This window comes from Antechinus flavipes, chromosome 2 (assembly GCF_016432865.1).
Source record: "Antechinus flavipes isolate AdamAnt ecotype Samford, QLD, Australia chromosome 2, AdamAnt_v2, whole genome shotgun sequence".
In the NCBI taxonomy this organism is placed as follows: Eukaryota; Metazoa; Chordata; class Mammalia; order Dasyuromorphia; family Dasyuridae; genus Antechinus; species Antechinus flavipes.
Window position 1 is genome coordinate 271,903,280 of NC_067399.1, and position 24,169 is coordinate 271,927,448.

General features: G+C 35.1%; 1 protein-coding gene across 4 annotated transcripts in view; it reads right to left on the minus strand.

Moving 5' to 3' along the window:
• Window positions 1–24,169, minus strand: part of FSIP1 (fibrous sheath interacting protein 1) — a 271,977-nt gene that overhangs the window by 145,075 nt on the left and 102,733 nt on the right. The gene's annotated exons all lie outside the window — the stretch shown is intronic.

The window sequence follows — 24,169 nt, forward strand, 5'->3', positions numbered from 1 at the left end:
TTGACTTCTACATGTTACAGAAATTTCTATCGCATCTGGTTAAAAGTAAAAGGATACCTGGAATCATCTGCAATAAAGGGAATTATGAGAATAAATCATGGACCCTTGGCAAGTGAGAGAAATGTTTACAGGTCGTAACCTGATTTAAAACATATAGGGGCAACTCGGTGGTGCTGTGGATAGAGCACCAGCTCTGAAGTCAGGAGAACCTGAGTTCAAATGTAATCTCAGATACTTAACACTTCCTTGCTGTGACCCTGGATCAAGTCACTTAATCCCAATTGCCTCAGGAAAAAAAAAAAAAATTATATACATTGATACACACACACACACACACACACACACACACACACACACACAGACACTTTTCCCCCTAAGAGACTCATTTCTCCAGAAATGTTTTATTTACCAGTTTCTCTGTCCTTGACCATCAAGCAAATGTCTGGGTAAGTCCTGTGGCATACTCTGGGGACTCTTGATTATATGGCTTTGTTTTTGTTTTTATTTTTCTATGAAGTTCAATGAAATGGCAGGCTATGGAGCTAAGTTTAACAAAAAAATTTCTCCCTAACACAAGTAGGAGTAAAAATTTCTTCAGGAATCAAGAAGTACCAGAATACCAAAAAAACTGACTCTTTATAACCACTCAATATGTCCAAATCCAAATCCAAAAAGAGGGAAAAAATAAGGGAAAATAGATTCCAAAAAAGAATTGCCCTGGGCTAATTCCAATGAGGAAGTCAGTTCAATATAATTATGTTGTTAAAGATACTGGGATTAATATAATTTAAGACACATCCTAAGTCTCTTTATGCTAAGAAAAGTATAATAGTTAAATCCATCACTGAAGTCTTCCATGAAGGAAACCTCAATTGGCTTCATTTTCAAAGACTATTATTTCAAAAAAGTAGACACTAGGTGGCACTGTGGTACCTTATTTTTCCATCTAGACCTTTCTATGCTATTAATTTCTTAAAAAGAGCCATTCTGAATTCACAAATGTAGTGTCACTTTAAGAAAATCTATTGTACAAAAATTCAAATATTAAAAATAATTAATTAAATAACAAAAGGAATCACTATAAATGACTTTAAATTCACACATACCAGAATTTTAGGAACATATGTAAAGCAAAACACACATACCAGATTTCAATGACAAGATTCCATAGTGATATGGCTCTTCCAGAGATTTCCAATGGATGAAGTAAGGAAATGCAGATTGCCATCTGCATGACCTCCTCCCCCCAAAAAAATCACTCACTATGTCTTACTGATACAATCTCCAAAGGATTTTTCCCACTGACCCCCTTCTCTCCACTCACACAACCTGTACTACCCTAATTCAAACTCTTATCAACTGTAATAAATTTCCCATTGGTCTCCCTTTATCTCGGCTCTCCCCAATCCTTTTTCTGCACTGCTATTAAATTGATATTCCTAATAATTCTGAACATGTCAATTTTCCATTCAAGAAGTCCTGGTACTCCTATGGTTTCTAGGATAAAATAGCATTTTTCTTTATTATTATTATTTTTTGCTGATGCAATTGGGGGTAAGTGACTTGCCCAGGGTCACGCAGCTAAGAATTATTAAGTGTCTGAGGCCAAATTTGAACTGAGGTCCTCCTGATTTCAGGGCTGGCACGCTATTCACTGCACCATCTAGCTGCTCCAAAATAGTCTTTTTTAAATGAAAATCCTTTGCCCATCTTTCCTGGGAGTTAATCAGTTACTCCCTTTCACCTACTCTTTATTCTAGACAAAGTGACCTGCATTTCCTTTACCAAGTACAATATTCCATCTATTATCTCCCTGCCTTTGCAACTGCTATTACTCCTATCAGGAATGTCATCACTTCAAGACCAAGTGAGTCTTTTGACCTAGGAATTTCGACTGGACTCTGATGAGTCTGGAGAAAGAAGGAGGCTGATGACTTTGCACACAGCCTTGCCATCACTTAAATCCAATTTATTTCCAAGTCAAGACAGCATCTTCTTGATAGCATTGGTCCTCTTTGAAAACAAGGATGAACAACAAACAAGACCAGTATAATAGCTATATTCCTCAAAAGGTTTTCCTGTTTCCTGTAGTTAGAGTTCATTCCCATCCCCCTACCCAAATTACACAACATATAGTTAGCAACGAAAGGGATTTTAACAAATAATGATGGAAAAGACAAGTTCCCTAGTGGAACTCACAACCAGGAGAAAGGGAACCCCCAATCAAGTTGGAGTATGCCCTTACATATCAGGTTAAATTATAAAAGAGATTTAGCACCTTAAAGGAATTAGTTAGCTGTAGGAAGGAGAAAGACACCACAAAGTTGAGTGCTGAGGTGAACTGACCCAAAAGGGATTCAGCCAAAATGGCATGAGCCAAGGACAGATTTATAGGATATATTCAATTTCTGAGGTTTGACATAACTCTGATTTCTAACTGGACACAGCAATTAGGAGCTGTCCATGACCTCCACAGAGGGAGGGATTGTAAGTTAAACTGATCCTCATCAGTACCCTTCCATTTTTGCTTCGGGGAGCAATTCCATTAGTACTTGTTTTTGTCTGCCAACCCCACCTAGTTGGCTTGAGGATTTAGGTCTTCATCCTATACATGCATTTGTATTCAACCATCATCTCTGTGTAGATGATTTCCAGATCTAAATATCTAGCTTTTGTCTCTCTCATAATTCTATTCTTTGTTCTCTAAATACTACTTAATACATTTCTACTTGATGTTCCATAGGTATCTCAGATTCAACATGTTCAAAAGTAACTTATTATCTTTCTCCTTGAAGCCACCCTTTCCCTAACATTCTTTTCCTTTCAATGATCCGACCATTATTATGATCACCCAGGATCAGAATCTGGGCATCCTATTTTTTCTCCTCCCCCTTTTCCTCAACAATATATATATATATATATATATAAATTTATATATGTGTGTGTGCATATATAGCTATATTATATATATATATACATATATATAATATAGCTATATATGCACACACACATAGCTATATATGCACACACACATATATATACATATATATATGTATATATAAATATAGTAATGATGAGGTCTAGAATGGGGTACCTAAATGAAATTAGGGTTTAGTTGAGGTCTTAGTGGCAGGTTTGGGGTACAGGGAGTCAAACAGAGCTCCCCTGCAACCCTCTTGGATCCAGCGCAAGGATACGGCGGTAAATGAGGTCTAGTAGCAGCGTGAGTCCCGAATAAAGGCATTCATCGGCCTGAAATCTAGATTGATAAAAGAGATTTATTATTGGGTTTAGAAGCAAGGTTAAAGTATAGGTGAAGTAGAAATAAGAAGGACACGGGACAGAGGGTCCAGTGGACAGAAAGTCCTGACATGCCTAGCATGTTTGGGACCTCTGCAAAGAGGGGGTCCCAGTGTGTCCCTTTTATAATGGGAGATTTAGTTAGAGGAGCCTTTGGGTGTAGCCCCAAAGTTAGCTCAAATCCTGATGGGGGCTGGGACAGGTCCGGATCCTCTATTGGAATACAAAGGGACCAGGATTTGTGAGTTAAAGGGTAATTACATTAATTGGGAGGGTGGAGGGGGGAAAGGAGTTGGGAGTCACAAAGAAAGGAATCTTTCCCACATCAGTAACATTTGCTTATCTAGGTATACATGATTTTATAAGTACAAACTCCTTGAGGTCAGGAACAAATTTATTTTTCTCTTCAGCCCCTAGCAGTCAATCAATCATCAACAATCATTTAAGTGCTAAGCACAGCACCAAGTGTTGGAGATACAAAGAAAGGCAAAAATGTAATTTCCTGACTTAAAGGTGAGTTCAGAAAATATGTACATACACAATTGCTGCAGAATTGATGGAAGAGGATCTCAAAGGGAAGTGAGGTAGAATTTTAACTTAATCTTGAAGAAATCCAGGTAAATCATAAATAAAGGAGAGAAAGCAGGCTGATTTCAGAAAAGCCTGGAAAGACTCATATGAACTGATGCTAAGTAAAGTGAGTGGAACCAGGAGAACATTGTATACAATAAGATTATGTGATGATCAGCTCTAATGGACTTGGCTCTTTTCAACAATGAGATGATTCAAGGCAATTCCAATAGACTTGTGATAGAAAGAGCCATCCACATCCAGAGAGAGATCTATGGAGACTGAATGTGGATAGAAGCATAGTATTTTCATTTTGTTGTTGTTTACTTCTTTGATATGGGAAAATGTCACCTTTGTTTTTCTAATTTATTTACTCTGTAAAATGAGGAATCAGACTAATCAAGACTGACCATCCTTTATGCTAAGGAAATGTCATACTTTTCATGTTTGTATATCTTTCAAGAAACCTAATCTTCCTTCCCAAAATAACTTTCCTATTTTTAAATCCATATAACTTGATTTTATAGTTATTTAATGAGTAGCCTATAGCCTATTTTTAACTAAAGATTTTCATTTTAATTTTTATTTCAAAGAACTTTAATTAGAATAAATAAATAAAAGTAATCATATCAAACAGTTGAATAACAGAAAGTGGTTACAGGAATGAATGACCCCTCCCCCCCCCCCCCGAAAATGGTTTTTTTTTAACTAGCAAAATTTTTAATTTCTAGCCCAGTACAATGACCACTGGATGTTTCTAAGAAGAATCAAAGTACTATATTATAGAAGTATTTGGATATTTTCCCAGGGACTTGGGGGTTTTGAAGTTATTTTTATTTTTTGCCATTTGTTGAGGAAAAGGGAGAGGAGAAAAAATAGGATGCCCAGATTCTGAGCCTTGGGTGATCATAATAATGGTCGGATCATTGAAAGGAAAAGAATGTTAGGGAAAGGGTAGCTTCAAGGAGAAAGATAATGAGTTACTTTTGAACATGTTGAATCTGAGATACCTATGGAACATCAAGTAGAAATGTATTAAGTAGTATTTAGAGAACAAAGAATAGAATCATGAGAGAGACAAAAGCTAGATATTTAGATCTGGAAATCATCTACACAGAGATGATGGTTGAATACAAATGCATGTATATGATGAAGACCTAAGTCCTCAAGCCAACTAGGTGGGGTTGGCAGACAAAAACAAGTACTAATGGAATTGCTCCCCGAAGCAAAAATGGAAGGGTACTGATGCAGATCAGTTTAACTTACAGTCCCTCCCTCTGTGGAGGTCATGGACAGCTTCTAATTGCTATGTCCAGTTAGAAATCAGAGTTATGTCAAACCTCAGAAATTGAATATATCCTATAAATCTGTCCTTGGCTCATGCCATTTTGGCTGAATCCCTTTTGGGTCAGTTCACCTCAGCACTCAACTTTGTGGTGTCTTTCTCCTTCCTACAGCTAACTAACTCCTTTAAGGTGCTAAATCTCTTTTATAATTTAATCTGCTATGTAAGGGCATACTCCAACTTGATTGGGGGTTCCCTCTCCTGGTTGTGAATTCCACCAGGGAACTTGTCTTTTCCATCATTACTTGATAAAATCCTTTTCTTTGCTAACTATATGTTGTACCATATTCACCACTTCTGGTGTCTAATGTATCTCTTCATTTTATCTGTAACCTATTCTCCTATAAACCTACCTTTTGGCAAAGAGAAAGGCCATTGTGAATTCTTCATATGACCAAACCCCAACAGTTGGTGCCTGCATCAATTTCAGCATTTAATGTTAAACCCCAAACATTATTTGGAACCAAGAATTGCTCTCCTAAATCACATCATATGTGTGTGTTAAAGGATGATGACCAAAGTTAATTTCTTAACGTCTGGATCATATCAAAGACATTCATACATTCAAGGCAGTAGTCCCTATCCAATGACCAACAAATGTTATTTTGACCTCTGTAGAGAGAGGCAAAATATATAAAGCATTCAGTAATAAGCCGGTTATATATCTCATTTCAAAAGTAAGCTCTGAAATAAACTGCAAATACCTCTCTCCAACTATTTCTATTCCCTTTTTCTGGAAGTAAGGAAGGAACAAAAAATAAGAGAAAAGAAAAACATAACTATTGTTCTCTACTTTAGGATAATAATAATAGTTTGCTAATTTTTGTTGTTGTTGAGTTATTTCAGTCATGTCTGACTCTGTGTGACCCTATTTGGGGTTTTCTTGGCAGAGATAATGGAGTGGTTTGTTATTTTCCTCTCCAATTCATTTTACAGATGAGGAAACTGAGGCAAGCAGGGGTAAGTGACTTGCCCAGAGTCACACAACTACTATACATCTAAGGCTAAACGGCCATCTAAAAAGATTATATGGCACCATCACAATATATGATCAATTTCCCTGAGCAAATTTAGGATAAAATGTACAAGGATTTATTTATATAAGGAGCTAGAGTTTCAAATATGTGCCATGAAACCTGCTGCCCACAAATTTCATATTTTCTTGCACATTTGAAATTTGGCAAAATACACACATGGGGTTGTGTTTAAGGACTGCAAAAGAAACATTTCAAAATCTGATGCTTTTCAGCAATGTTTACTGTAATGAAAGGGAAGAAACCTGGCACTAATAGCAAAAGAAGAGAATCACAAAAATGATTCACAGATATCTTGTTTTAATAAATGCTTATTTGAAGCTTTATTGTACAACATCTACACCACATGACAGGATTTCTGAAGATGATGATGATGATGATGATGATGATGACCAAGACCAGGACAGCTAAGCTCTCCACAGGAAGTTAAGTACTTACTGTGTTGCTAGGTGTCCTTTATTGTACTGATCACAACAAACTTCTAAATACTTTGAAAGCTCCTTAGTGAACTATACATCATTAAGAAAGAGAATGGCCTAACTTTCCCCAAGGAAAAACATTGAGGGAGAAGCCTAGTTCAGCCCTTTACCATCTCTTGACTAGAGTATGACCACAGACTCTGAGTTGGTCTCCTCTGCCTCCAGTCTCTCTCTCTCCAGTCCACAACTGCCAAAGGGATTTTCCTAAAGATGATATCATGCCATGGCACCTCCTACCCAATAAATTCTAGCAGCTCCCCCTTATATCTAGGATCAACCTCTTTGCAATCTGGCCCTCTCCTAAATCCCTTTTGAGACTTATTATATATTACTTCCTACTTCCTTTTACAGATTCTGTGCTCCAGCCAAACTGGTTTTCTTTTTGTACTTAATGCTGACACTCCACCTCCTGCCTGCATTTCATACCTCTTCACCTCTGCCCCGCTTCAGGACTCAGCTCAAGTGCCTTTCCTGGCTCTTTAGGTGCTAATGCCTTCCATGAGAAAGTTACCTATGGTGTACAAGTTTTGTATGTTCTTTATAAACCTATAAATGTGCATATTTTATTCCTTATTATGTGAACTCATTGTGCTTTGTCTTTTTTATCTCTAGCACCTAACACAATGCCCGAGAGTCATGAGACAGCCTCAGACACTAAGTGTGTGAGAGGCAAGTCACTTAAACCTGTGCCCATCATTCTTGCCATTCAAGTTCTTTTTGGATCCTGATTCTGCCAAACAGTATGGTATCCACATCTCTCAGTATGATATCAAAGTGCTTTAGAAATATGAGCTACTGTTCATTATGATAAAGGTATATATAATATATAGTATGATATATTAAATGATATAATAATAATAAAGTCACTATTATTCTTGCTGTCTTTATCCAAGTTATTGATAAAACAAGGTCAAAGACAGCATCTTCTCCCAGAATACTTAAATCATTACATACTTTGCCATTTCCAAATTTCTCTAGGTCAGAAATAAACTTGAGTAGAAAAAATAAATACCCAGCTCTCCCTTTTGTCTATATCCCCCCTCCAAAATCTATCATTCACTTCAATGCCATGTCATAGGTAATAATAGAATATTTAATTCTATCAGATAACACAGCAAAGCCTGTTAAATTATAAAAGGAAAATGCAAAGTCCCCAATTTAGGGACTAGTTACAACTCATTAAAGTAAGGATACCTATAATTTAGTGTGTAAGAATGTCCGCTGTAAGATAATTAGTGCCTGTGAATTAAACCTGGTTGGATTAGGTTAATTCCAGGAATGCTATTATAGAATGTGCCTTGCACCAAAAGAATGATCCTTCTGTTTGTACAGCAACTAAGCAGCTTCAATTTACTTCTAATCGATTTGAATAGACATAAAGGGACAGCATCTCCAAATGAGCCCCTCAACATTTAATCAGTGTGAATTATGCCTGTTTCACTCTGCAGTCCTGGCAACCTGGTTACAAGCAGGATGGGTGATGCTGCCCTCCCCTTATTTCACTGCTTAATTTACATGGTAATTATAGCACTACATCCAGAATGGAGTGCATCTGCCAAAACTGAAGGCCCCACAATAACAACTGACATGTGCTGGGATATTGTTAAAATGCTGACTAAGAAACTTCTTTTATCTCCTCTTTAAACCATAAAATAGTATTTGTGTTATTACTAGCTGGGAATCTTAACAGCCATGCACTGACAGCAATTATTTAACACATTCACAAAACAATAGAGTTTCACATCACTTAATAAATCTTTGGGCTCTCTAACTTCCAATTCTCTCACTGGCTAGATTTTATGGTCTGGTAACCCCATCTGACCTTCAAACAGTGAGGTATACAAACCACGAAAACACTATAAAAATTATTTGAGACAAATTATTTTTTGTCCCTCTTCATATCTCAATGAATGGGACATGCTCCATAATCATAGAGTAATTAAAAACTTAGAGAACCCGCTTTATCCTCTGCATTTAAATACTGCAATAAATCATTTCTGGCAAGGAATTTGAGAGTTTATGTTGTTATTGTGCTGATTAACTACCTATATCTACTTTGGTTAAGTATTCATCAGAAAATAACCTAAGTATTTTAGTAATGTATTTAGTGATGTATTTAAGAAATGGAAACAGTAAGGTAAAGCACAAGACAATGAGCCTCAGAGTCAACACCTGGCTTCCTGGCCTGCCTCTGACACATCCTGGCAATGTGACACCTGGCAAGTCATGCCTCTGAGCATTCTCAGGGATTCTTAATACGGGGTTTATGGGTTTTTCCCTAATATTTTGATATTTACATTTTAATATAATTGAATACCTCTGTAATCCTATGTAGTTTATCCTATGCACCTACAAGCATGTTGAAGAAGTCCTTAAGTTTCACTAGATTTCCAACAGGATCTCTGTCTCTTTTTGTTTGTCTTTCTCTCTTTCTATCTCTCTTTGTCTCTGTCTCTTCTCTCTGTGTCTGTCTTTCTCTCTCTCTCTTTTCACACACACACACACATACACACATACACACACACACACTCACACACACCAATTAAGAACTCCTGAGAAAATAAGTTATAGATTGATTGTTGCTTCAAATGGACCAAAACAAAGGGTCTCACACACAAAAATTTACAATGTATTATATTCCCATGTTGTCACTATTCAGTTATTTTGTACTCTTCATGACCCTGTTTGGAATTTTCTTGACAAAGACAATGGAGTGGTTGGCTATTTCCTTCTCTAACTCATTTTACAGATGTGGAAACTGAGGCAAACAGAATTAAGTGACTTGCCCAGGATCACACAGTTTGTAGGTGTCTGAGGCCATAGCAGAACTCCATTTTCCTGACCCTAGGTCTTACATTCTATCCACTATGCTCCTAGATTCCCCTAGACATTTCTATCATATTTGATCAGTTAGTTTCCTTCTGAGGAAATAAAATCTATTTTTAAAAATCATTCATTCCAAGATGTTTGATCACTATATGGTAAGATACTGTCCTAAAGGGTATGGGGGGCTTCGAAGAGGCATAATATATAGGGTTTCAGTAGAAGTACTTACAAACTGGTTAAACATATCATAATCACAAATGCCTATAATATGAAATACTGTTAAATACTGAGTGGGCAGTACTTTTAACAAGTATTATTGGAGTTAAGAGGAGAAAGTGATTTCCTTGGCCTGAGAGGGTCAGAAAAGACTTTAGGGATGATGTAGAACTGTAGTAGGACCTTGAGGAAAAGAAAGGCTTAGTTGTTCCCCCCAGAACACATAGCTTCTAAGGCCTCTGTACTTTTGCTTACATTTTTCCTTATTCTTCTAACCCACTTTGAACTTCTAAACTTAAAAGCTATTTCTTCCAGAAAATCTTCCTGATTCTCCCTCTGACTACGTAAGATTTTGCTTTGTGAATCTCTAATGGACTTTTAAAAATACTTTCTGTAATGATGCTTGATCTGCCTATTAGATTATAAGCTCCTTGAGGACAGATAGTGAGTTTTATCTGGTTTGCATCTCTTATACTTAGCATAGTGCTTTTCAAGCAGGAAATACTTGATAATTTTTGGTATAGAAATAGAGGAAGGGAGAATTAGACTGACATGTGTAAAGGTTCCAAGGCAGAAAAACATGATATATGTGAAACCAAATAAGCAGATCAATTTTAAAGAGCAGAAAGGTCATATAGGGGGATGATGGAAGATAAAGCTAAAATGATGATTTGAAGCTATATTATGGAGAGCCTTGAAAGTCATACTATAGACTTTATCCTACAGGCTATGGAGAACTATTGAAGGCTTTTAAGCAAAGAAGTGACAAATGATAAGCAGTTTTAAAGAAGAGTAATCTGACAGCAATGACCAGAATTAGTAGTTATTGGTCAGTCATTTTCAGTAAAGTCTGACTACTCTTAGTGATCCCATTTGGAGTTTTCTTGACAAAGATATTAAAGTGACTTGCCCAAAATCACACAGCCAGTGAGTGTCTGAGGCAAAATTTGAATTCGAAGAGGAAGAGGAGGTATCAAAACTGATGAGAATAGTAGATGCTGTATACTGGCTCTGCTAGTGACTATATGAGCTGGGATTGGTCCTTTCTAAGCTCCACTTTTTCTCATCTATAAAATGACAGTATTTTACTGTCTCTTCTCTAAAATCCTTTCTAGTTTAAATTTCACTAAGCTGAGAATTCAAACCTGAGAGAATCATGGATGCTTGGGGGATGGGAAACTTTATTTCCTCAGCTAATATGTAAAAAGCCCTTTAACATTTACAAGGTGCTTTGCATACCTCACCTCACTTGAACTTTACTGGCAACTGTCCTCAGATTTTATTTTGTAAAGGAAAAAATTGAAGCTCAGGGAGATCAAGTGATTTTTTTTTTCCAGTCACACAGAGACAGAATTCAAACCCAGCTCCTCCTGATGCCCCCGCCAGCACACATGACCTCTCAGTGTGATATAAGTAGAGAGGTCAGAAAATATGGCTAGTTTGTAAAGAAGAATGATCACTTCATTTTTAACCATCTTGAGTTTAGGTCACTGTGAAACATAGTTAAGACTGTAAGAAATGGAAAGAAGAGACAAGCCAACCACACAATGCCTCCTTTTCTTGAAAGACCTACTGGGACTTAAACCCCATAGAAAGTATTTAAAATCAGTGTACCAGACACCACAAAGTGGGAATTTGTTTTGCTTGCCTTTACATATTTGTCACAAGGGTTTTCTTTTTCTTTTTTTCCTATTTGAGGAAGAGATGGAAGGGAGAGAAAATAAATGCTTTGTTAACTGACAAAATTAAAAAATAAAAAACTCAAGAAAACAACATTCATTGAGTGCCAGCTGTGTAAAGAGCACTGTACCAGAAAAACCATAATGCTAAAGAGGGTGCATTTGTTTTTCTAGCTTATTTGTTGCTATGTAACTTTAGCACAGGGCAAACACTGATAAATGGAAGTTTACCTATTAATGCTATACAGAATAGGTCATACTGCTAGGGAAAAAGGAAACTTAGAAATAGTGATCTGAGAGAATAAAGTCACATTTTGATTCTTGAACAAAGTACATCTAGTTGTAGATTTTTGTTGTTGATGGTTTTTAATCATGTGTACATATGGCCACACTTGGCCTGCTTGGCCTGTTTATTAAGTCTTCTACACATTCGCCCTTTGAACAAGTCATTATCACTCTCCACTGTCTCAGAATCAAATACAAACTACTGACCAATACTGTCTTAGCCTTTTCTTTGTGCTATTTGCTGCCTGCCTGTGACAGTCCAATGCTTTACATTCTTATTTTAACCACACTGACTTTCTGGTGGGCCCCAGCATCCAATTTCCACTCTTCCTTCTTTAGTTTATATTTTGCCTGTTATACCTCATTTCTTCCTATCTTTTAAACAGCCACTCAAGGTTCACTAACTCCAGAAACTTTTGCTTCATTTCTTTCATTCTTCTATCTGACAACATGTCCTTGATAAGTCATTTCCCATGAGTCACTGGTAATTGACATGGTCTATTACATCACATAGAAATCAAATTTAAAGTGAAAGCAGGATAATTTACTTCCAATTTAATATTATATTTAAAAATTAAAAATGAGTCTTGTTTTTAAGAGCAGAAAAAAATTACATTAAGTGTTTTAACTTTTTGTTGCTGAACTTTTTTGATCCTAAGAAATGTCACTGAGCCAAGATTAGAAGAAAACTTCAAAGCCCAAAATAGAGGCTGTAGCAAGAATGTAATTAGGAGGCAACTTCTTTGACATGAGTTTCACAAAACGTACTCTAGAGGTGATGGTAGGCTTAGACATGAAAGAATAAAAATACTTTTGATAGAACATTTCAAGAAATACAAATTAACTTTCATATGCTAGAATTTCTAGCAAATAAATCTGAGTAGTAAATTCATTATGAAACTAATATTTTGTAGCACTGTTCTATTAATTATTCTTTGAATATTAAGTTTACTAATTATATTGGAAATTTTTAAGTAGGTCTAACATTGTAAAATCTGGATGAAAATAAAATAAAAAGGAAGCCTCTGAAACTACTCTTTTTACTTAAAGAGAAATCTTCCAATAGATTCCTAAATTCCTTTTTCTTTCATCTTTGGCAGAAATCTTACTGTGTTCCTTATTGGTCACTGGCGTAACTTTTAGCTACACAAGGCATGTTGATGCAGGAATGCGTGTACTTCCCAGTGAGGGTGATGAGTTCAGTAAGAGTATCATGCTACTACTATTGATAAACATTATACACATTAACAACACTGAGATGCCAGAATCTAAGACTTTCCCATCAAGTAGCCACCCTATTGGTGCGAAGTCTCTCCATACTTAGGTAAGTTGCTTCTCAAACAGCAGACATAGTCTGTGGCCAGGACCATACTCAAAGCCTCTAAAAATCTGGTGTATTTTTGTTCCATTGCTCCATATAGTCTTGGAGAATAAAGCAATCAACAATGTACTAAGTACTAGCTATATATCAGGCCCTATGCACAGCATTGAGGAAACAAAGGCAAAAATACCTTCAAGTTACTGATACTCTTTGTAGACAAAATGCATATCACTTAATCACTCAGCCTCAGTTTCCTCATCTGGAAAAGGGAGATTAATAATGCACCTTTTTTCCAGGATTGTTGTGAGGATCAAAAGACATGTAATTCATGTTTCTCTAGCTCTTACTGCCCGAAGGCCAGATGATTAGATTTTTCTCTTCTCCTAGGGATTCTCTGGTACTTTTAAGGGGATTCTTTTTGAGAAGGAGGGTTTAGGCTCTGTGCAAAGGCTCTACCTCCCATTGGTAATGTTCTCTCAACTGCAATGGGTGCAATCCCCTGCACCCCTAGTTCCATCTAGCCACTTCCAGTTGGATTAGATTTTATATAGAAATATTTACTCAGAGGCAGCTAGGTGACGCAGTGGATAGAGCACCAGCCCTGAAGTGAGGAGGATCTGAGTTCAAATGTGATCTCAGACACTTAACACTTCCTAGCTGTGTGATCCTGGGCAAATCACTTAACCCCAATTGCCTCAACAAAATAAATAAATAAATAAATATTTACTCTAAAGGTATAATCACAAATATATAAACTTACTCATGGGGAAATAAAATTCCTCTTGTCCTTCTCACCTACATCGCAGTCCCTGGGAAATAGTTTCGTTCAATTCCCAAAGAACACAATACCAGTTCCAAATCCAAAACCTTCTTTGGGCACAATTCCTAAGCTTCTCAGAGTTTCCATGTAGAGCCCCTGAAACTGACAAACATCACGGAACAGAAAACAGAACTCCCTCTCCCTCATTACATTCTCAGAGAAAGGAAACCCTTCCTCTCTCACTGGGTGACAGCATAGCATTCTAGCTGTGAGTGAGCTAAGATTTTCACTCTCTATAGGCAGTAAATAAATGATGCCAAAAGAAGTGATACAGAGAAACCAAAAAAAGCTATTGGGTAGTGGACACAGCAGTTCCATTTTGGACAAACTGGACATGCTCAAAGGCACTCAAGTGTACTTCTATCTTAAGAGAACTGGATATGCCCAAGAAGTTCAGGTTACATTTATAACATGTATGAAGCACTTTGCAACCCTTAAAAGATTTATGGAAATGCTTGTCATTTTTAAAGTATTGATTTGGGAGAGCAAAACAGTACCTTTACAAGGCTTTGCTCCACTGAGTATCTCTTATGTGCTTGTCAAAATTATACAAGATTCCTTGAAAGATGAAATAGTAAAAATAATTTTACTTGACAATCTTCTGATTATGAATATAACATGAGACATGAAATAGAAAATGTATGCTTGCCAAAGCATTAGCCACTATATAGGAGAACCAGAAGAGAATTCAAATCATAAATAAATTCAATTGTAAACTCCTTGAGGGCAGGAAATGTCTTTTGCCTCTTTTTATATCCCTAGTGCTTAACAGAATATGTGGCACATAGTAGATATTAATTAAGTGTGGGTTGTTTGATTGTTTGTTTTTTTAAATAAATATTGAGAGGTCCTCTAGATGTTTCTGTTTGTAGACAATACTATGCTGACTTCAACAAACCTTAAAAGACTTCTCAACATGAGCCATAATCTCAAGAGTTTGGCCTTATAATCCACAAAGGGAAAAAACAAGTAGACAAAGCGCAATAGGAGGGGAAGAAAACAAGGAGGTCATAAACAAGCATTTATACATTTTATATATAATTTATATATTGGGTATTGTTCTAAGAATTTGTTTACAAACATTACTCATTTGATCCTTAGATCACTGGGTGAGATGTATGCTGTTATTAACCCCATTTTTCTCAGTTGAGCAAATTGAGGCAAACAAATGGTAAGTGAGACTTGCCCAGATTCAACATCTAATTGGTATCTGAGGTTGGATTTACAATTAGCATCTTTTGTTTATTGTGTAGACTACAATATGCATAGATGGATAACCTAGAGAGCTCATTCATGAGTACATATATCTTAGAGGATACAAAAAGTAGACAATGAGCTGGGTTTAGGATTAAATAGAAGAGAGAGAGAAGATTTGAGTTGATAGAAGTGAGGCAGATTGTCTTTGGCAAACTACAGATTTCTTTTAATGGCATAAGTCAAAGCCCTATATTTTTAACATCAATATTCTCACAGTGAGGTTATGCCTAGTCTTATAGAATATAACAGTCTCCAAAGAAGTGAAGTTGTAGACCATTCAAAGGGCAACAGAGAAGTGTAAGCAGACTGTAATGCATTACAAATGAGTAATTATGAAGGCAAAGTTACCTAAAGGATGTTATCAGAGAAAAATGTTACCAAGAAAAAGACAGTCACATAATGAAAGAAAAGGTTAACTGTTATGAGCCAGAACTTGAAACCAGGATTCTTACAAGGTGCTAAGTCAGTGGAATTGATAAAGACAATGGTTATCTACTTTAGTTATCTAGGTACTTAACAATTCTTTAGTTCAGTACATGTACTTAGTACTTAATATAGTTCTACAAGATTCACACCTATGATAATGTAATTATAAGAGAGCCTATAAGCTGGGAGCCTCAGCCAGATTCAGAGCCAGAGAAGACAAGCTGACTGGAGGCAGGAGCTCAAGCCTTCAGGCTCAGAGAGATTCATTCCATCTTCATCAGCCTTGTGGTGGCTGGCCTGTCCTCCTCCATTTTCTCCACTGAAACAAAGTCCCCTCTGAAGGCCACGAGAAAGCTAGCTGAGCACCAGGCGAAGGAGAGAATAAAGACTTTTGGACTTTAATACCTGGCTATTTTTGTAGTGATTACTGAACTGAAAAGAAGGCTGCCCCAAAGACCTCCATAAAACCAATAAGAACATTACATTTTAGTGCCCAACATGGGGCTCACAGCCACCAACCTGAAATTAAGTCTCATGCTCTACTAAGTATAAAACAATTATTATATCACTAGGAAACCATTATCATACTGATAATCATACCGAACTTAGAGAACTATTAAGCACCATGCTAAACTAGATAGCCATTGTCTTTCTCAATTCCACTGACTTAGCACCTTATAAGAATCCTGGTTTCAGAGTTCTGGCTCTTAACAGATAATGAATGGATAGTCCATATAATCCATTGGTATCCACCTAATGTTAAGAACATGATGGTATTATATCCTATTGGTACAATTAAAGAAAGATTTTACAAGAACATATGCTAGGCAGACTGAAAGAAATAAACACATCAATGAGATTGCACATTCATTGGAATATGTGGTATACAATACCAATAAGAAAATATTGGACATGTAAATTAAGATTTCATTTATTTCATGAATGCCAAAAAGAAGACTCAGTAAAAAATCTTGAAATCAGATGAATTAAGTCAATAACTATTCAATAAATATGAAAAAATAATAAATTCCTTCCTGCCTTCTCCCAAAGCTCTCTCTTTTATTCTACCTTTCACCATTCTAAGAAGAATCATTAAAAAGCCAAATAAATTGCATTTTCACAATTTCAAGTAGAAATTGTGAATGACTTTTCCCAAACCACAAATATTTTCCTACTTTTTGACATACCCATGAGGTATAATCAAGACTATTCTTTTCTTTTTCCAAAATGAGACATATGGCTTTAATAAATCTTTTATTTTAATTTTCATTTTTTAGCCATCATTTGTTGATTATATCTAACAACCTGGTTTGTACAGAGTTCAAGGGAACATTGTGTCCAATGTTTTAAATGGGAATCTTTTTCACCATTGTTTTTTATACTCTCCCAGAAACTTACTTTTTTTTTTCCTTCTGACCTTAGGCAGTTTTATTTTTTTCTACCCTGTTTTGTTTTTAGAACAAAGCATTTTGTCGACTTTTATTTACTATTTTTTACCTTGATTTTGTTTAGTCTTTTTTGTTGTTACAGTGATCAATTTTTGTTGATATCAAGAGTTCTAGAAATGACTTGGAAAAACGGTATGATTAAATTTGGCTTCATCTCAAATGGCTCAGTAGAAATAAGCTAAAAAAATTCTGAACTATTATAAATTATGTGTATTTCAATTTTTATTTACATTTGGCATAAACAATGAGAGACAAGATTTTATCAATCAAATAGGTCACAATTGTGGCTAAACAATTTCACCAGATTTAGCCCATTTTCTGCCATAATAACAGAACCTAAATCTGAGATACTATGAAATACCATTTATGGAACTTCTTATATCAGCCTATGTGTTGAAGATAAATTATGTCAATAACAAACCAAACTGATATTTGTCACTCAGAACAATTCAATTCAATTCCACAAACTTAATCATGGACTTAACACTCTGATTACAGAATTCTGATGAGTCTATGATTTTATTCAGCAAAATGATACTCAGGAATAAGTGATGAACCTCAAAAGAAGGAAAATTTTAAAAAAATTATGATGGAAGGATTCTTTTAAAAATTTGCATTTCTTAAGGAGAAGAGAAGTTATAAGCAAGCATCCAGAAAACATAAATCTACATCTAGAAAGAAAATAAAATCCTATTTGTTTATAGCAGTTTTCTAGCAATACTGTGAATAAGAATAATGATTTTACAGCTAACTACAACTACACTTTCAGTATCTGGGCCCTATACAAGGAACCCTTCTTCTCACTACCTTATTTTCACTGGAGTAGTGCTTGTCAAAGATTTCAGGAAGCAATGAACTGGAGGTGAGAGAATAAGGTTAAATAATTTTGTTTGTTTGTTAGGAGTGAGGGTATTCACCATTCTTCCTGTCACCCAGGATCACGATGTATTCCACATTCCTTTATGCCCACAGTTTCAATTAGTTGTCAAACTTAATCCCTTAATACTTCAGTCCCCAGAAAACTTCTCAAAGGAAGATCAGACAGAATAGATAAGCAAAGATTTTTCCCAATAGCACTTGCATAGCTGCTGTGGGAACCTGGGGGTAGTTCAGTTAGATTAGCTTAGTTTAGGTTAGATTAGGTTAACTTAACTATCCTGAGGGAATAACCCTTAGTTCAGATAGGTGGTACCTGGAATACTGCCTGGCAGACTGATTGGGCAAATGGAGGACTGCTACTAAATAATAGTCGGTAAGGTTGCACTGAAGATAATCTCCAGGATTGACTACTTCTGGGAAGGAAGAATATGACTCATCCTTCATGCTCAGACTGGTTGATTACATCTTCTTTGGGGTTAGTGGCCACCATTAGGAAGACCAATAATGTAAGTAACCAGTCAATGCAAAATGTTAATAATTTCACCTGACAAAGAGGTTAATTCTTAGAGAAAACTCAAAACATCTATGAAATTCTTTTCTGGTAAGAAAATGGTAAAATTGCATAGCTTCATATTGGCAAATCTAAGAATACAAAGATCATTTTTTTTGTCTTTTGTTATTGTTGCTAATACAAAGAACTCAACTAGCTGACTGAGAATTCTAAGCAGGTAATTTAATAAGCCCTCTATTCTCTCATTTACTTTGTGAACTTATCATGTGTTTAATTATGATCTCTAAGTTGATGATTCACAAATCTAAATACTGTATCCACTTTCAGCTTCCCCAGCTTCATTTCCTCAACACCAATTGATTAGTGGTCAGTTAAAAATGCCCCAACTTCATTTTCTCAACACCAATTGATTAGTGGTCAGTTAAAAATGGATTAAAAGATAATATATTTATAAAACTGAAAGGGACCTTTATAAGGCTAGTCAGACCAATTCCCTTATATATTCTTTTGTATGTATGTTTACTTGTAAATGTATTTTGTCTTCCTATTTGGATGTAAGCTTCTTGAGAAAAAGGATTAATATTTATATTAATATATTCACCACTTAGCACAGTATCTGGCATACAAGTATTTACTAAATACTGATTGACTGATTAATTGATTTAGACCAGTCCATATTCTGGCAATTTATCCTAATTTGAAATGGTTCCAAAGGATTTACATATCCTCAAGTGCCTTCCTTGCAAATCCAGACTTAATAAGTGTTAGAAAACACAATATTAATTGATTATAATTAATATTTTTGTATTAATAATTACTTTGTCCTCATTAGCTGGACTAAATACAATGTACTTATTAACAGTTCAAAGGAGACCAATTGTGACAGTAACTTTAATCAATGATTATCAGTTAAATGTTACATGTTAATAGCAATTGGTTAGCTCAGGGAGTACAGATATATTTGAAGAGGTTTTCTATAAAGGATATGGAAATTACTCAGTAAATTAGATAGAAAATAAAATTTTGCCTAAGGATTTTGTGAGACAAGAAAACATATTCATAGTGCTGCTGTTCTGTTTTCTGACACATAATACCAGAACCCTGGTAATAGTATTTTTGTCACACACAAAAAAAATTTAAATATACAATATATCCCAGAACTATATAAATGTGGACTAGTATCACATTTAAATTTAAACTGAAAGATTCTCTAAGATATTAATATTTCTGCTTCCCAGTACATGCTTCATACATGCCATGAAAAGATAGAAGAGCTTATTTTTTTAATTTAAAAAGATCTTTGTTTCCTTAGTTTTGATCTTGCCTCAATAAAATAGAACTAAGCCGGTAGGAATTAAGGCTTTAAAAAATAACAAGTATATTTCAGTCCGATTTCATCGTTTTTTATGCAATTCTACAAAGTGTCTTTCCTTCATGTGGCACACAGAAACTATTTTCAAATAAAAAGTGGTAGCAAACAGTATTCTCCTGGAAGCAATTACTTTTATGAAAACCAAATGCTTAACATGTAACATAAGAAGCAAAAGTGACCTTAGAAAGAACAACTTTAAACAACATGGTAGAACAAATTTAACTGCTATTTAATTGTACTATTTGATGGCTTAAAGCAAAACCTTCAAAGATATTCATTATTGTCATGATATAGAGTGGCACTGTCACAAAAATTTTACCCTCATTAAGAGAGAAATTTCTACTAGGAATCTTAAATTTGGAAAGATAACATTTGACATTTTACTGATTTTCATATGTAAATTAATAAGATACCAAAGGGAAAATTTATCTTAAAAGCATGGTATTTCCAGGTAACTTTTTTCTCAAAATTCTCCTAATAAGTTTCAAAAGACAAGTGTCATTCCAGAAAGTAGATAGCTTAGGGATCAAGTCTGTTTAAGAGAAAGGATGCCCAGGACCAAAAATGAACTGAGCAAAGGACTTTCTGACTGTGAGATCCACAAATGGGAGATTAAGGCTCCCACAGTCCCTAGAAGGTATACGCAAGGCAAGGGTCAAGAAGCTAGAAGGTTAAAGCATAGAGGAGAAGAAAAAGCCTGAAATCTCTAGGATTCAACTAAGGGGTCTAGGAACCTGAAGGGCATAGCAAAGGTAAGAAAAGGTAACTAGGCCTCAGTATTTAAGGCAAATGAGGATTCCTAAAAAGTGCAGAAACAAATATAGGACAGGAGAAAGGCTGATTCAAACGAGGATTACCTTGCCAAAGATAGGCATTTTATGCCTATGTGAAAATGATCTAAGGCCTTTGGTGGACCTGGCCTGCAAATGCTTCTGGCTATAAAAGGATGAATGACACAACAGACAAGAATTCCTAATAAATACTATCTCAAGATAGATTACCTATGGTACTGGTACTAAAGGTGTATGTTAGAAATGATATTCCATTGTACTATGGACATTGCAATAAAATGCAAATCAAACACACTATATCAACTTCTAAAATACCATAAATATTTTAATTTCTTTTTAAGACTAGAATATATATATACAACATCATAATTTAATATTAATAAAATCTACATTTATGATAACTGACATTTACATAGCTTTTTAAGGTTTAGAATCACTTTGCCTATGTTACTTCATTATATATTCACAAAAACTTTGGGGAATAGGTCTTACTATCATTTCTTAATTTATAGATGAAGGAAATGAGTTGAAAAGAGAATTATTTGGCTTGCTCAGAAGCACAAAACAAACATCTGTGGAAGGATTCAAATTCCTATCTTCCTGACTTTCAATGCAAGCTTTATACATACTGACAATTGACTGTGTACATTATAAGTTTCTTGAAGAAGGAAAAAAACTTACATAGGAAAATCTATTAATATATTTTTAAAAGATTTAGAAAATCTTTTGTTAACAGGAGCTAAAACAAAGAAAATTCAATTAACCTATGCCTTAAGTATTCTAGTTAAATAAGGTTGTAGTATTAATTTAATCAATCACTGAATATAACTATCTAGTATCTACCTTTCACTATTTTATTATTTCACCAGAATATTACTGCCTATATGAGAACAAGCAATAACCAATAATAATTCTTCTGAATACATATTATTTATGTTAATCTTAAGAATCTCAAGACCCTATTTTCCCCAAACTTCTATATTAAAGAGTTAAAACTGAATTTATTTGCTTTAGTTCAGAGAAATTTATAAAATACATATTTCCCTACAAATATGTATTTTTAGTGTTCAAAGTCCAGACAAAATTTCACAACCAACATTTTACAACATTATTTAGGAAAATAATGAAAACACATGTTATTATTCTAAATGTTATTGTGGTTGCCATTACCTAAATGAGACTAAACAAGATTTTCATTCAAAATAAAAATGCCAATTTGGTAGAATGTCACAATATGAATACAGCTAAGATGATGGGAGAAAAAGCAGTGATTCACCTGAGCTCTCCCCTAAATTCCTCCAAACACTTTTAAGTAAAGCCATAAATACAATTCTTAGAGCAGAAAAACCCACAAAAGAACAGGATAAAATAATTTTCCAGCCAAAGATAACTTAGAAGGTCGGCAAGAAAGGTCTGTCACACCTACTAGGTAAGAGTAGGGCACAGTCCATCAGAGGCTACACCAGCACAGATCAGGCCCCAACAAACCAGGAGCAGTCATTTAGAGCCAATGAATCAGCCACAGCAGCTTCCAGAGTTCTCAGCCCACAGATGATAATAGGGTTGAACAACCAGTCAGAGGAAGATTACAGGGGCCATTTTAATAGCACTGAAGCAGAACTCTGTTACTTAGCCTGTACTTGGTTCCAGGTTACAGTTATTGGTGGTCATAATCCCAGGGCAAGGAAGAGCACTTAGGACACCAGAAATTACAACAACAGTTCCAGGGCAGAAAAGAAGCTTATGGTCATTCACAAGCTCCTAGGTCACAGCTCCTAGGCCAGAAAATTAATAAATACCTCTCCTTAGATCATACCATCTTGGAAGAATAAAAACTTACAGGTCCCTAAAAGTATCTCTCAAAACTGCTGCACAAAATTCCTGAATTTTAGAACAGTGGATCCTCCACCCTGGAAACTCAACCTTACTTTAACAAAGGGGTAAAGGTGAAGAAATGCACTTAAAATTGAACAAAACAAACAAGGAAAAAAAATCTGATCACAGAGAACTACTATGATGACCAGAAATATCAAAATATACTCTCAGAAGAAGATAATGAAGTCAAATCTCCAAAACTCAAAGCCTTAGAGAAAAATATAAATTGGTCTCAGGCCATGGAAGAACTCAAAAACAATTCTGAAAATCAATTAAGAGAGATAGAGGGAAAAAACATCAGTTAAGAGAGATAGAAGGGAAAAAATCAATTAAGAGAGAGGAAAATTGGGAAGAGAAATGAAAGTAAAGTAAGAAAATCATTAAATGATTCAATAGCTTGGTAAAAGAAACACAAAAAATATGGAAGAAAATGACACCTTAAAAAACAGAGTAAAAGAGGTACAAAAATCCAATGAGGAGAAGAATGCTTTGAAAAGCAGAAATTGACTAAATGGAAAAAGAAGCACAAAAATTCATTGAAGAGAAAAAAAAATCCTTAAAAAGTAGAATTGGCCAAATGGAAAAGGAGATACAAAAACTCACTGAAGAAAAAAATAATTCCTTACAAAGTAGAATTGAGCAAATGGAAGCTAATGACTCCATAAAAAATCGAAAAATAAAACAAAAGCAAAATTTTTTTTAAAAAATTAAAAAAAAAAAACATGAAATATCTCATTGAAAAAAACGACCTGAAAAATAAAACCAGGAGAGAAAATTTAAAAAATTTTGGACTATCTGAAAGCCATGATCAAAAAAAGAGCCTAGACCTCATGTTTTAAAAACAAGCATTCTTGATGAAAAGACCAGAGCTGAATAGAAAATTTGACTTTAAAAAACAAGACTCAAAAGAAGCATAAAAAGGTAAACTGGAAAGGGAAATCATAAGGGCCTTCATAAGATTAAATTGTTAACATTCCTATATGGAAAGATGATATCTGTGACTCTCAAAAACTTTCTCATTTTTAGGACAATTTGGAGTATATCTAGACAGCGGGGGCACCCAGTGGCTAGCTGAATATAAAGGGATGATATTAAAAAAAAAAAAATGAAGGAATGAGAAAAAGGAATTCACTTGGGAAAAGGGAAAAGGAATGATGGAATGGATTAATTTATCTCACATAAAAGAAGCAAGAAAAAGCTTTTACAATGGAAGGGAAGATGAACCTTATTCTCACAAGAAAAGCCTCAAAGAGGGAATAATATATACACTCAAATTGATATAGATATCTAAATAACCGTACAGGAAAGCAGAAAATGAAGAGAATAAGAAAAAGGAGGACAGAATGAGATAACTGTCAGAAGCAAAACACTTTTTCCCCCCTGAGGCAATTGGAGTTAAGTGACATGTCCAGGGTCACATAGCTAGAAGTGTTAAGTGTCTGAGGTCAGATTTGAACTCAGGTCCTCCTAACTTGAGGGCTGGTGCTCTATCCATTGTGCCATCTAGCTGCCCCCAAAACACTTTTGAAGAGGGACAGAGTGAAATGACAGAGAAAAAAAGAATAGAGGGAAAAGAATTTAGCAATTGTAACTGATAAAATTTTTGAATTGTTTCTCTTATAAAAGCCTTCTTTTTCTCAACTAAATATAGAAAATTGAGCCAAATTTTTAAAAATAGGAGCCATTTCCTGACTGAAAAATTATCAAGAGATATGAACAGTTTTCAAATGAAGTA